This window comes from Apodemus sylvaticus, chromosome 3 (assembly GCF_947179515.1).
Source record: "Apodemus sylvaticus chromosome 3, mApoSyl1.1, whole genome shotgun sequence".
NCBI classification, from domain to species: domain Eukaryota; kingdom Metazoa; phylum Chordata; class Mammalia; order Rodentia; family Muridae; genus Apodemus; species Apodemus sylvaticus.
The window spans coordinates 165,150,091-165,164,358 of NC_067474.1; the positions used below are offsets into that span (position 1 = coordinate 165,150,091).

The 14,268-nt window shown below is 51.9% G+C and overlaps 1 protein-coding gene across 1 annotated transcript in view; it reads right to left on the reverse strand.

The window, feature by feature from the left end:
• Spsb1 (splA/ryanodine receptor domain and SOCS box containing 1) overlaps positions 1 to 12,857 on the reverse strand; it is a 63,107-nt gene extending 50,250 nt beyond the window's left edge. The window contains exon 1 of the mRNA XM_052178222.1: positions 12,642 to 12,857. The gene's annotated coding sequence lies outside the window, so the exon portion shown is untranslated. The remainder of the gene's footprint in view (positions 1 to 12,641) is intronic.
• Between the last annotated feature and the right edge of the window lie 1,411 nt (positions 12,858 to 14,268).

Consider the following 14,268-nt stretch of genomic DNA (forward strand, 5'->3'; position numbering starts at 1 on the left):
TCCCACACTCTCACAGAAACCACAAAAGTGCCAGATGGGAATGGCAGCCCACCTGTAATTCCAGGTTCGGAGAATCTCTGGAACAAGCTGGTCAGTAAGGCTAGCATTACTGGTACAGTCTGGGCTTGACCAGGAAACTGACTTAGGAACCATGGGAAAGAGTGATGGCGGATGGCAGATGGCTCCCAACATCAGCCCCGGGACTCCACAAGCATGCATATGCTGGTGTGCACACACATGCATGCAAGCATACATACACACACCCTGTGAACACACATGCAAGTAAGCACACACATACACACACACACCCTGTGCACACATATGCACACAAGCACAAACACATACACACCCTATTCACACATATGCATGCAAATACACACACCCTGTGCACACACATGCACACGCATGCATGCGTGCATACACACACATACACCCTGTGCATACACATGTACTCAAGCACACACACTCTGTGCACACACATGCACGCAAACACACACATACCCTGTGCTCACACATGCATACAAATACAGACACTGTTCACACACATGCAAGGAAGCACACACATATTCTATGCGCACACATGCACACAAGCACAAACACACATGCACACAAGCACACACACATATACCCTGTGTACACATGCACTCAAGCATACACACATACCCTGTGCTCACACATGCACACAAGCACAGACACTGTGCACACACATGCAAGCAAGCACACAAACACCCTGTGTACACACTTGCACACAAGCACACACACATAATTGCAAAAAATGCATACACAACACATATGCAGGAAAGATGTAAATAAAAACACACAACAAAGCACAGTTTTCTTGCATCTATATCACTATGGTGGCACAGATATTTGACTCTATTCTTTTATTCCTGTTTAAGTTTTCTTTCAACTGGGTCACTAAATAGTCCCCCTGGCCTGGAACATAACAATTCTCCTGCCTCAGCTTCTCAAGTACTGGGATTAGAAGCATGCACTGTACCTCCGTGTATAGTTTTTGAGGGTTTATTTTTTAGCATCCATCTACCTATCTGTGGATGGGCCTAAGAGTCCCCACCATGTGTTTAGTGGAAAACATTTAGATCCAGAAGGAACTCCGATACGAACAGGAAGGAAATGGGTGACCCATGTGCAGCATGGCCACCCTGCTCACACAATGAGCCTTGCGTGGACAAGCCTCTTATGCTACCCTTGGTCACCTCCTGGGGACAGCTTTCCTTGGGGGCTTTCCAACGCTGTGCCACTTTTACTGGACTGAGTCTCAACTCCGTGAGCGGTAGGCTTGAGAGAGCCCGCGCTCCGGCCCTGGTTTCTATGGGGTCTGAGCACAGACTCCATAGTGCTGGGGTGGAAGGACAGACAGCCAAGTACCACAGGCAGCCAAGTACCACAGAGAAAATTCACTTCCCTCAGGTTGCTTCTCAGGAAGAACATCCCGCACTGCCTCAAATATGCTGGGTGAAGCCATATGTCACACCTGTCGTCCAGCAACATCCTGTGCTCTGCCTGGCTCCACCCCCCTCCCCGTGTCATTCCTGGAAGATTTTTTTTTTTTTTTTGAGACAGGGTTTCTCTGTGTAGTCCTGGCTGTCCTGGAACTCACTCTGTAGACCAGACTGGCCTCGAACTCAGAAATCCGCCTGCCTCTGCCTCCCAAGTGCTGGGATTAAAGGCATGTGCCACCACCGCCCGGCTCCTGGAAGCATTTTGAAAGACAGAGAGGGGAGGGAGGCAGCCCCTCAGAGTCAGCTTCTAGGGGAGTGGTCTCCAAATCTATGCTGAGCAGTACAAACTACCCCTCTCAAAAACATAAGTAGAAAACCCTATACTACCTCTTCCCTAAATCCAATGTAAATAGAACCCCTCTCTGCACAAACTGTGGATGGTGTCCAAAGACACAGATTCAGGGACATTCAGTGTAAACCCCCAATGCACAAGAGCCCTGCTGATCTTTCCTAGAACTCTGACTATTCCTGAGCCTCGTGGGTTTTCTAGGGAGGATGACTCTGCCTGCTGAGGAGATCAGGGAATGAGCAGTGACCTGGGTGGCCAGGGCGGGGCCCGGAGGTATCCCTGTCTGCAAGTTTCCACAGTAAACATCTGACAGCCGGTCAAACCTCCCTCCGCTGTGGCAAGACCCACTGCAGGAAGAAAGAGACCCAGTCACGAGGGTGCAGCTCAGACTCAGACCTCCGGCTTAGCCCTGTCTGGGCATCTCCCTCAGTGCAGACACGGGGACAGTCCAGACAGAGCAGGCATTCAGGGGACAGCGGCTGAATGATGAGGGAGGTTTTTTTTTTTTTTTTTTTTTTTTTTTAAGAGGGGAGCAGAAAGCCTTTTATCGTGAGCTTTCCAGATAGCCCCGAAAGCTGGGTGGTAAGAAGGCTGGCTTTGAGGGCAAATGGGATCTGGGGTGGGTGGGTGGGGAGACCATAGGAATCGGCTCAGAATCAACACAGCAGCACACAAAGGACAGAGAAATCTGGGCCTCACATCCATCCATCACTCTGAAGACAGTCTTTTCAAAGGAAGTCTGCAACATATATATAATTTATAGGCAATTATCATAAATTGGACACTGCTGTGCATCTTTGGGAAGCCCTTCTTCTTCCCACGTCTGTGCTTCACAGACACATCCTGCCGCCATTCTCACGGGCCCACAAATCGCCAAGCTGAGACGAGCTTGGGATCTGGAGACCATGCACCGCTCTCCCGCATCCCTCATCCTCGAGGAATCCGAGCTCCAGGGCTCCCTTCCCGGGGGATTTGTCTACCGGTCTCATCCGGACACCCTCTGAAGGCTTTCTCAGACCAAATGCCTCATCCCTCACAAAGTCTGCTTAATTTGGGGACTGCCAGCTTCCTAGGGTCCCCATCAGATGGCTCGCTTCCTCCGTCCCTCCCCACAGCAGGCACAGGACTGTCTTCCTATCGTGGAACCCACGAGAGGGAAGACTTAGGTAACTGAGCAGCACACCTGTGCCTCGGTCAGTGGACAGAGCATTGCCAGGGGGCATCAACAACCCGGCGGGGAGGGGGCACAGGCAGTTGGACAGACAAGGGGGTTGAATTTGGGTCTTCTGAGAGAAAATGTCCAGGATCCACAGGTATGGTGTTTTAAATACAAGGTAATAGAGGAAATTGAAGCAGGAAATTCTATCTGATCAATATCGCAGGAATAGCTTTGGAGGTGAGATTGTGGAGGAGGGGGTACAAGGATACCCTGAACCTACAAACAACCACGAGGCCTCACACAGGATGCCACCCCCTGCAATGTAGCAGCCACACCTCTGGCTTCCCTGTGAAAGCCAGTCTTCCTAGCACTGACCGGAAAATCCCAGCCTTGTAGGAACCCTCTTGATGGCCACACGCGTCTGGAATTCACGTGTTCTCGGGATCCACGGGAACCTGGAAGCTGTCTCCAGCTCAGGAAACATCTTTGAAGTTCGTTATTCTCAGCCATAAACAAGGCAGCAGCGTCTACCTCACGGGGCCATTTGAGGGTGTCGAGCACCGAGCCTGGCAGAGAAGGCATTTGACAAAGATTCCAACAAAACTAGCAGAACCGTGCTTCAAGAAGATGGTGTTTCAGACACCTTCCACTGCTGACTGCCGGCCCAAGTGTGGGAAGAATACCAGAAGCTGTCAGGCAGGAACGGAGAGAAGATCTTGCTAGCTCCCCAAACACCAGTCTCTCCGCTTCCCAACTCCCACGAGGTGCCCCTCTTTGCATCACGTTCCTCACCTGCCCATGAGCTACACAGTGTCACACAGGCCCGGAAGCAGGAGAGCTGAGTGGCCATGGCCTACAAGGTCTGAAACCACTAGCCAAAGGTCCAGCTGTCCTCTTTTGGGTTGTTTCTCTCACGTATTTGTCATAGCAATAAAAAGTCATAGAATGGAGATAAGGTGGCAGGTGGCAGTGGAGGGGAAGGAAACAGGGTCTGGTGACATCAGGGGAGACCCAAGGAGCGTCCAGGAGCTCCTGAGCAGGTGGGGAGGGCAAGAACACCCTAGAGTGTATGGCTGATGGGGACAGGTCATCACTGAGCTCTGCTGAGCAGTTCTAGTATCCAGGGCTGCCAGGATCAGGCTGGAGCAGCGGTTAGGAGGGTGAGGGAAGCTGAGAACGGAGACGATTGTGTGGACCACAATCTAAAGACCTGGGAACAGGGGCTGGGCCATGACTGGTGTTATTTCTCTTGTTCCAGGACAGAGGTAGTGTGTGTGTGTGTGTGTGTGTGTGTGTGTGTGTGTGTGTGTGTGTGTGTGTGTGTGTTGGGGTGGGGGCACTAATGGCCAAGAAACCAGAGCAACAGGGCACCTCTCTAGCCTCTAGACCTTTCCCCCACCTGCAGCACAAGTAACTTCACTCCACCTACAATCCAGCTGAAGAGGGCATCAGAGGAAAGCCATGGCTACCCACAGAGCTCATGTCTCTACAATCACCTTAAAGGTACACCACAAAGTTACCTTCCCCAGGCCCCGCCGGGAAAGCATCGGTCTAGCATGCACCAAGACCTGGTTTCTATTTCTATAAACACAGAAACTGAGCATTGTGGCTCATACCCATAATCCTAGCATCAGGGATGCTGATGCAGGATCACAAGTTCAAGGCCAATCTAAGCTAGAACGGCAAGACTGCCTCAAAAACCCAGGGGCTGAAAATGTGGCTCGGTGGGAGAACACTTCTTCAGCACACACAAGGCTCTGAGTTCAATCCCCAACACTGAAGAAAAGTAATGTTAGAAATGGTAGACTTCATAATTTTCTCTTCAAAGACTTTCTAGAAGGTTCTCAGATACTATGAAACTCCCCTTAGAGGTCGGAGCACACATCAGCTAGCAGGTGTCTGCTGGTGTTCAAAGGTAGCCTCTCCCCAGACAGGGTGTACCAGGTAAAAGCCCCAGGCTTGCGAGGCCACCAAAGGTCCTCTTCCTTGTTTGGAAGAAGATGCCCAACGTGGCTCCCAACCCCGTGATGTCTCACCTCATGCCGTGCAATCTTCTGCTGGCAGAGAAACTTCCTTTCAAAAAAGGCTCCAGTTCCTAGTTGCTGGTCTAGTCCTCTCTCTCTCTCTCTCTCTCTCTCTCTCTCTCTCTCTGACCCCAAGCCTTCCTGTCTGTCATGTGGACAGGCCTCCAAGAGCCATGTACTCCAGGACAGGTTCCAAGCACCTCCATGTACTAGTCCCTGGACCTCTCTCCAGGGCCTTGATCTACCATGACCTCCTAACCATCCAGGTTTCTCAGACACACCCACTCTTCTTTACACACACCCCTTTAACACTTCATGCCCAGTGAACTCCCAGCGCATGCCCTGCACGTGAGGACTGCTGTCAGGTCATCCCCCCACCGGCAGGCCAGTGTTAGATAGTGGCTTCCCCTGACCTTCCAGTTATAGACTCCTTACCAAGCTCTCTGTCTCTCTGTGTCTCTCTGTGTCTCTCTCTCTGTCTCCCCCTCTGTATGCGTGTATACATGTCCATGTGCAAATACGCATGTCTTTGCATGCAGAGACCGGAGGACAACCTTGCATGTCATTCCTCAGGATCTGTCAGCCCCAGGTTTGTAAGCCCAGTGCCTATTTTCCATACAGACAGAAAAGAAGCAAGCAGTGCATGCATGCTTATAATATACATATACGAGTATCAGTCTCTCTGCTTCTCACACACCATATCCTTTTCTGGCACCATAGTTACTTCAGGGCATCCTTGGGCAACAGGAAGGATGGCTGGAAACGGAGACTGTCCGGTATCTTCAAAACAAGCATCCTATCCATTCAAATCTAGCTATGTGTTCTTCGTCTACTCAGACACACACTCAAGCCTGCAGGCGTTGCTCAGGGCCATAGAAACTATTTTGGGATCATGGGTTGTTCCTATGTACACGTCCATATGACTTTGTGGGCAGCACCCAATGACACCCAGTTTATATGGTTGTCTCAGATCAAAGGATAAAGTGGTGGCCCACGGTCAGAGGTTCATTTTGCGCTAAGGCCCAGCAGCAAGCCAAGGGCTGTCTCTCAAAAGGAGAGTAGTTATTTGGGGATAGCAGCTGGGCCTTGCTCCAAAATCCCAAACACTTGTGCTGTGATTCACTTTGGGGGCTGCCAAGGGCTCCAAATAGCATCCTTATCTACCACACAGCACCTCCAGGATCCCTGAGCCTCTGGATCACGCAGCCCAAACACAAAAGCAGCCTGCACGGGAGCCTGGATCTGTTGCAGAACCCTCTCCGGCTCCAGGTCCACTCAAAACCAGCAGCATTTAGAGTCCTATCCATTCAGATAGATGCGGCCCAAGCAACACACCCAAGTCTGGAATGTACTATCTTCAAACTCCAAATAGGTCTGCGAGCATTAGGCTTCTTTCTTAGCTGTAAACAGACAGACAAAGGCACAACAACGTATCCTTTGCCAGAGAAGGGGTGAGCCAGCACGCCTCTCCCCACACAACTCGTAAAAAACTTCACTGATGCAAAGGGTCCTAAATTTCAATAGGTCTTATTTCCAGCTTTTGCCAAGAAGATCTTCCTAGTAAGTCCAGAGCGGTTTTCACCTCTCACTCATTCAATCCAAGCAGCATAATATTTTTAGCATCATTGGCACTTGTGACACATTGTAAAGGTCACGGTAGGCTTTGTGCCAAAGCACAGAGAGTGACCTGCCCCTTAGGTAGGACCATGCATGTGTATTACTGGCCTTGCTTGGTGAAATGAACTACTTCCAGAAGGTCTTGTGGACAGGACTGGAGAACAAAATGTATTTTCTAGATCAATAGCTATATACCAGATGCGTGCACTCAAACAAGAAAGCCACATCTGGTACAGCAGCAGCTGCAGCTGGAGTCACTGTTTGGCCCATTTAATGATAAGCACTATCATTCTCTAAGACCCAGAGTCGTTTTTGCATAGGCTACCTGTGCTCATTGAGTTGAATCCGGCATGTGGGTGAGGAGACCGCCACCCTTGGCGTCTCTCAAATCCTTGATGGGATGCTCATCTCTGTAACCCTCCGAGAGATATATCAATCAATCACTGCTTCCAATCCATCATCTCTCCCTGGCTGAACACATTTCAAACGGTTTCCGTTTGACCCTGGTGTTGTTCCACGGGGCAGAGTCAGTGTGATGATTAGGCCAGCTGCTACACTTTCTGTTCTAATAAATAACCATGGGAGATGTTCAGGGATCCATTGCACCCTCTAAGCTGGGCCTAAGCTAAAACTTCACTGACCCCGTGACCTCCATCAGCCCCTCTGGGAAGAGAGGACCACAATGGCACTCCAGACTCCTGGAATCGAGTCAGCTCACAGACAACATCACTAAGCCCCCGTGTTCTCTGATGAGTTCCTGTCCACTAGTGTACAGCCAGTCTGGTCAAAGACCTTAAGGCCCTTCAGGGAGGCCTGGCTGAAAGATTATCAGTGTGCACCTCCTTCATGAGTGACTTGGGTGTGTTCGGATGGCCCCGCCTTCGCCTCCCATCACTTAGGTGGGACGAGTTGAGGATCCACGCTTCTGTTTTTACAATCTGAGTTACACCTCAGTTCGCTCACCCGCTTGCAGTCAAGAATGCAGCAGGCTTCTCTTCGACTTCACCCCGAGGAACATGGTGATTATCTGGCCAGCCCCATAGGTCTGCACGAGCCAGACGGCTGTGATTACCGCTTTGCTCGACCGCCCATTTTGGTAATTACTAATTACACCCACCGTGCCCTTGGAGGTAGAGAGCCACCTCTCAGCCTCCTCTTCCCCATCCGACTAACTCGAGACTTCTCAGTGACGCGTGCGTTCCACAGAAGGTCGCAGAAGAGCAGTGAGCACTTCGGAGTGGGTCTCCCAAATCTATTTCCCAGAGGACTGGTGGGAAGGAAGTTCGTCCTCTGGGCCCTCCCAGGATGGGCGGTGAGGTCTGAAGAGGGAGGGATCTAATCCTCTGGAATCCCAACCTTTCCAGCTGCCACTGACCCTTCCTCCACTGAACCCAAAGAGACTTGGCATCTCCAGTTCTGACACAGTGTGCCAGCTTTTTATGTTCCAGCTAGCCAACCAACATGTTAATGTTCCCCATAACCCCCGAAACTGCAGCATTAATTGAAGAACCTTGATAGAGACAGCAGACCCAACTTTATGTCCCCTGCCACCTAGACCCCATACGCACAAAATCTACCCCATAGCCTTGTGAATTCCTCCTAGGAAATTAGGAAGCGCAGAAGTTCCTTTGGAAGGCAGCTCGCTGTGCACAAGTAAGATGACCCAAAGGGAGGTGTCCCAAGGGGAGAGTACCTTTACTCATTAAGGGTGGGATGGCAGGCGGGATGTGTATGTGTGTGTGTGTGTGTGTGTGTGTACAACTCAGAGATGCTGTGATGTTTACTCCTCCTTGTCAGCTTGACAGGATTTAGAATCACCTCAGAGACACTCCTAGTGTGTCTATGAGAACACTGAAGAGGAGGGAAGACCCACCTTAAATGTGTCACTGTCCAGCGTGGGCTGACTAAACAGGATAAAGCCAGCTGAGTATGACCACTTATCTCACTGTTTTCTGACTGTGGCCACCATGACATCAGGTACCTCTGGCCTCTATACTCAAACTTTCTCCAAGATGATGAAACAGCCTTCCTTTAAGTTGTTCTTTGTTATAGTTTCAAATCAATCATCTATCTATCTATCTATCTATCTATCTATCTACCTACCTACCTACCTACCTATCCATAACAAAATCAAATATTTTGTTATAGCAATAAGAAAAGTAACTTACACAGGTGTAACTTTAACAATCAAGGTGGCCCCCAAAAGAGCTGGCAGCCTCATAGCCACATAGCTAACTTGGCAAGCAGGAGTCACTGTGAGGGGCAGAGTTGAGACTGTGCCTAAGGCAGGGTCCTCCAACCCTGAGACGCAAAAGTCCCACTCAGCTGTCCTTCTGTGAGTGTGGAGGTCACATCCCAATACCCCCCACATTCAGCCTTGGGCACATGGAAGTTGGGGGTAAGCAGGGCCTCCCCAACACTTCCAGACCCTTCCAGACATGGCCAGCACTGCAAGCTAAAGAGTTAAGCTTGGGCTGAGGTCTAATCCAGCATGTGTTGACAAATCATGTCTCATTCCTAACACCCAGGCCTGCCGTGACCCCGGCACGAGCATTGCACAAGGCCTGGGCCTCCACAGCAAGGCAGAGCCGGGCTGTGTCTTGGCGACTTCTCTTGCCCAACTCTTCAGGGAGGCCGATAGGGCCTAAACCGATGTGGTTTGCCTCATGATCCTCAGACTCATTGTTTTTAATATTAGGCAATGAACAGAACTTTTATAATGCTAAAGAAGCCAAGCGCTGACCGCAACTCTGAAGAGTGGCACCAAACTGGAGCCCCTGACGGGCTGCTGGAGGCGTGATCACCATCGTTGTTCCCAGAATACGGCATCCTCCTCCTCACGTTCAGTGAGAAACCACACTGAAGATACACAAACCTTAACCTCATACAGGATCACAGGGTCTGCTTTTAAGCCAATTGTCCCCTTAAATATATCTTACAAGGTTCGACAAGTAATTTGACAAACATACTTCTGCTTCCAAATATCCCAACATGTATGTATGCAGGTATGCATTCACGCATGTGCACACATTGACCCTCAAAATGGGTGAAGAAATGTGAAGACATAGCCATTATGTTATCCTTTCCACGAGTATGTGATTGAGCTTTTTGCAGCAACAACAGAAAAAAAAATCCATTTATGAAGTTAATAGGGGCTATCAAGATGGTGCAGCAGAAAAAGTGCCACAAACTCGCACACACTCAAATGCACACACATACATACACACACACACACACACACACACACACACACCATACACATGCATTAATAAATATTTTAACAGCCAACACAAACTTGCTGAAGGGACAGGGAAGGCAGAAGAGAGGCACGCTGTGATGGTGATGGTGACTGGGTTGGAGTTTCGGCTCCACCCTTCGATGGCAAGCAGACCTTGGTTAAGTAACCTGCTGGGGCCGAGGGGGACGAAGCGGGAGAGCACCCAGTCCAAGCGCCTGGGAAGAAGAGACAACCCGATGTGTCAAGGACTTGGATTGGAGCCCAGGACCAGTACCAGCCATTGCCTAGCAAGGGTGTGAGGGCTCACAGAGCCCAGGATGCCATCTGCAGAAGGGTAGTTGAGGCACCGAGAGCCTGGGTGACAGGCAGCCTTCTGCTCTTGCTCTCACCGATACGGCTTACAGTGAATGCAGGGACTGTGCCCTGGCGCCCAGACCCACCGAGGCACACCTGCCAAGCACTGTGCACTGTAACCAAAAAATAATAAAAAATCACAAATACTGGCCACACCCTATTTCTGAAAGGGACTGGTGGTGTAAATCCCTAGACTAAACTCACAACATGATGAGAAGTGCAAAGACTCGGATAAAGCAGAGGTAACTACATCTGCCTTCCATACAGCTTCATCCACCCTGCAGACGGCAGCAGCTTCAAGGAGGAAGCGCCCGCATCCCCATCAACAGCAGCCTGGGGAGCAAGGAGAAATTCGACATCTCTGCCGACTCCAGGGGGACCCATTTTATGCAGCAGCCATGAGGAACCCATTGCAGGGTGTGTCCACTCTTGCTGGCACAGTCTCACACTCAAGAAGCCCAATTTACCCCCCCCCCCAGTGACCTCGCCCAGGGCCCCAGGCAAGACAAGGCCTTCCTAAGACTCTGACAGTTGTGCTTCTCCCCAGGTTTTGGTCTGGCTGATTTGAGTGGGATACAGGCTAAGCAAGAAAAAGACTTGTAAAGTTTCTGGCTTCAGAAACTCCATACCTCTCATCTAGATAACGCCTGAGATCTACTGGAAGGAGTGTTCCCTGCAGTAAGAGGAGAAGAAGAAATGTTTCAGATGATCTAATCCAGCCCATCACTTTGCAGACACTTGGCCTATGACCTCAGGGCTAAGGACAGTAACCAACGGCCAGGATTTAAGACTTGGTGCATAGCCCTGGCTGTGCACTTTGGCTAAGTGACCCAACCTCTCTGGGCCTCCACTGGGAAAGGGTTGGTCTAGCTAGCTACTCTCTAAATGATGTAGTGCTTCTCTGACTGCATGATTCCTTCTGTCTGTACTACTGATGTTAGTGTGGTGCTTTCTGCCTCCCAGAGACACAAGTTCAGAAGGCATGGGGCAGAAAGCAAAAGGGAATCCCACTCTCTCCTGGAGTCTAACAATTAGGGAGAAAACCAACTCCCTCCAGGCCCTCCCACCTCAGCCTGTGCCTGGACGCACGCGCACGCACACACACACACACACACACACACACTCGTCCGTGATTGTGAGCCTTCTTCAAGGACACCAAGCCTTCATCATGGGGAATGGCGCCCTTACCATAAACACCTGTTAAAACTCAGCTCATGAGCAGTTTCTGATGTTGCTAACTAAAGTGTTTAATTAACCATTACTCACTCAGGAAGCAGCCTCTGCCAGCTCACCACCACACTGTACAGTTTGCTTTCAGAGAAAAAGAGAGGGGGAGAGAGAGAAGCCTGAGCCCTCCTCAGCTGGCAGGAGCGTCCCTGGAAAGGTGCCAGCCAACCCTCCAGCAATACCCCACTTACCCAAACCAACCAAGCAAGGGGAGTCACACTCCACGACCTTCCAGAGCCCTGCTGGGTTATCCCAGATGGCAGTGGGCACACACAGATGTGTACAGACACACTCATGCCAGAGAAATATGTTCACAAACAGGCAAGAACACTTAGGAAACACACATATTCACACCGATACACGAACAGACACTCACAGAAACACAAGGACACACTCTCATTCGCAAAAGCACACACAACTATACAACTTCCTGGCTGGCAAGCATCCTCACAGGCACCATTTGTGAACATTCAGTCTTTGCCATGGCACATCCTTAAACTTGGAAATTAACAAGTCCTTGCACACCCGTCAGGCGCGGGACAACCCATCCCGCGGCTCCACCAGCCGATTCAGGCTGCTCTTGTTTCTCTGTTTCCATCGATTTCCTGACATAACCTCGGTTGCCGGGAGAATCATCGGCGGCTCCGGAGTGGCTGGCGCCGCGCTCTGTGTCACCAGGAGGTCTCCCAGAGAGAGGCGCTACACGGGGCCCCGATCGGGAAGGGGGACCAGGGCAGTGACCACTGCAAATCAGAACCCTGACTGGCGGGGGGGGGGGCGGGGGCGGGGGAAGCGAAACTAACTTAACTCAGCAGGGTCGCGATGCACGGGGCAGAAGGGGTCCTCTGGACTCGACAACCAGAACCCTAAGGCGCCCCGGGACTATGGCGCGCCCCAGGCCTCTTTCTCGGTCTGCAGCCTAGGCTCATCCTAGGGCGCGACAGTCCCCGCTCCACTGAGGTCCCCGCCCAATGCCGCCCCCGCAGGTGGTACCCCAGAGCCTCCAGGAGCCGCCCCTCCGCAGCAGAAGCGGCAGCGCACTGGGCGGCGCCCGGCCCCTCTCCGGGGACCCGAGATCGATCATGGCTCCCCGCCTGGTGCCCACCCTATGTCCACGCTCTGCCCCGCGCCCACCCTCTCCGTTCCCACAATGAGGTGGTCCCCGTGTCTCCCCCGCTCCTCGGATCCCAGAGCCCGAACGCGCACCCACCCAACGGGTCGTCGGTGTCCCGCGCCGCCTACCGCGCACAGAGAGGCCGCAGCTCTGGGAGCTCCGGAGGCTCGCGGTGCCCAGGGACGCGCCCGCTGCAGAGAGCAAAGTCGCTTCCTCCCGCGGCCCCGGCGCCAGCGCCTGGAGCTGGTTCCTGCAGCAAGCGCGCGGGCCGTTCGAGCGCGACTCGTGCGCTGAGAAGAAAAAGCCACCGACCGCTCTAAAGTGGGGGGGCGGAGAAAAAGAGGGACGCGCCGTGGGCGGGGTTTGTACGCCCCACCCCGCATCCCTCTGCCCTGCCACGCCCCGTGTCACGCTCCTTCACCATGCCCCGCCTCGGGTCACGCCCTTTATCCCCGCCCTCACTTCTGCCCGTCGCTCCTCGCGTCCCTCTCCCTCCCCACTTTCCCGCTTAGCCCCGCCCTGCGCCACGCCCCTTTCCCCACCACGCCCCTCTACTTTCCGACCCAGTGTTTGGTTTCCCCGGGCTGAGCGCTGCGGGGCGCCCGAGAGCAGCGCTGAGCGCTCGGGTCTCTGAGGCAGGGCCGGACTGCGGCTCCGCGCGAGCTTTGTAGACCCCAGTACCAACCTCTTGTAGACGTGGTTCAGACATACATCTGCCCTGCAACAAGAGCTTTGATCCCTTTGATGGAGATTTTAGGAAAGGCTGGGCCTAAGGCGGGGAATCATAATAACGGAAAACCTGTGGGGCCTGTGGTGGTGTCCGGTACAGTATTGAGGAGTTGAGGTTCATTCATTAGGGAACAAAATGTTTGGCAGGGTGAGGTTATAACAATAACCACAGGAGCAAGTTCTTGCTTAACTCGTTTGAAACTCCGAGTTAAGGTTCTGCCATACAAAGGAATTGTACCAACCTCTTGTAGACGTGGTTCAGACATACATCTGCCCTGCAACAAGAGCTTTGATCCCTTTGATGGAGATTTTAGGAAAGGCTGGGCCTAAGGCGGGGAATCATAATAACGGAAAACCTGTGGGGCCTGTGGTGGTGTCCGGTACAGTATTGAGGAGTTGAGGTTCATTCAACTCCGGATGCACTCATGGACTATTTCCGCACTCCTGAAGACAGTCAGTCATCTCAGGACTTCATGACCCTGAGGTCCTGGTCGCAAAGGCATCCACAGTACCTAGACACCGAGCTTAGGATGGCACAAGGCATAGGAACTTCACAGTAAAAGTACCCCCTTAGAGACTCTAGTCTGAAAGGGATTTTCCTATCCCCTCCCTACAGAAGAGAATAGTCACAGGTGACTGGGGGGATTTTACATTCCCGTCTTAACGACATACCTCTAAGATCTCTCCACTCCTCACCCACAGGTGTCGAGGGAGGCTAGAGAAGTTGCTATCAATACTGTGGCCGCTGAAGTTATTTAAGCACTCACTATAAAGACTCAAAGGGCCGGGGGCTACTGTGTAAACCCCAATCGCCTTACTGAGTTGCCAGTTTTGTTTGAAAACACAGATGCTTCGGGACTGCTTGTGGACAAGGTGGGCCTGTGTGAGGATAGTAACCTCTGCGGGGCCCTGTGGGCCTTGTCGGCGACTCAGGGGTGACTCCCTCCTGTTGGACTCTTCAAAGTCTGGAAATGTGTAGCATTCCCTGTGAGCA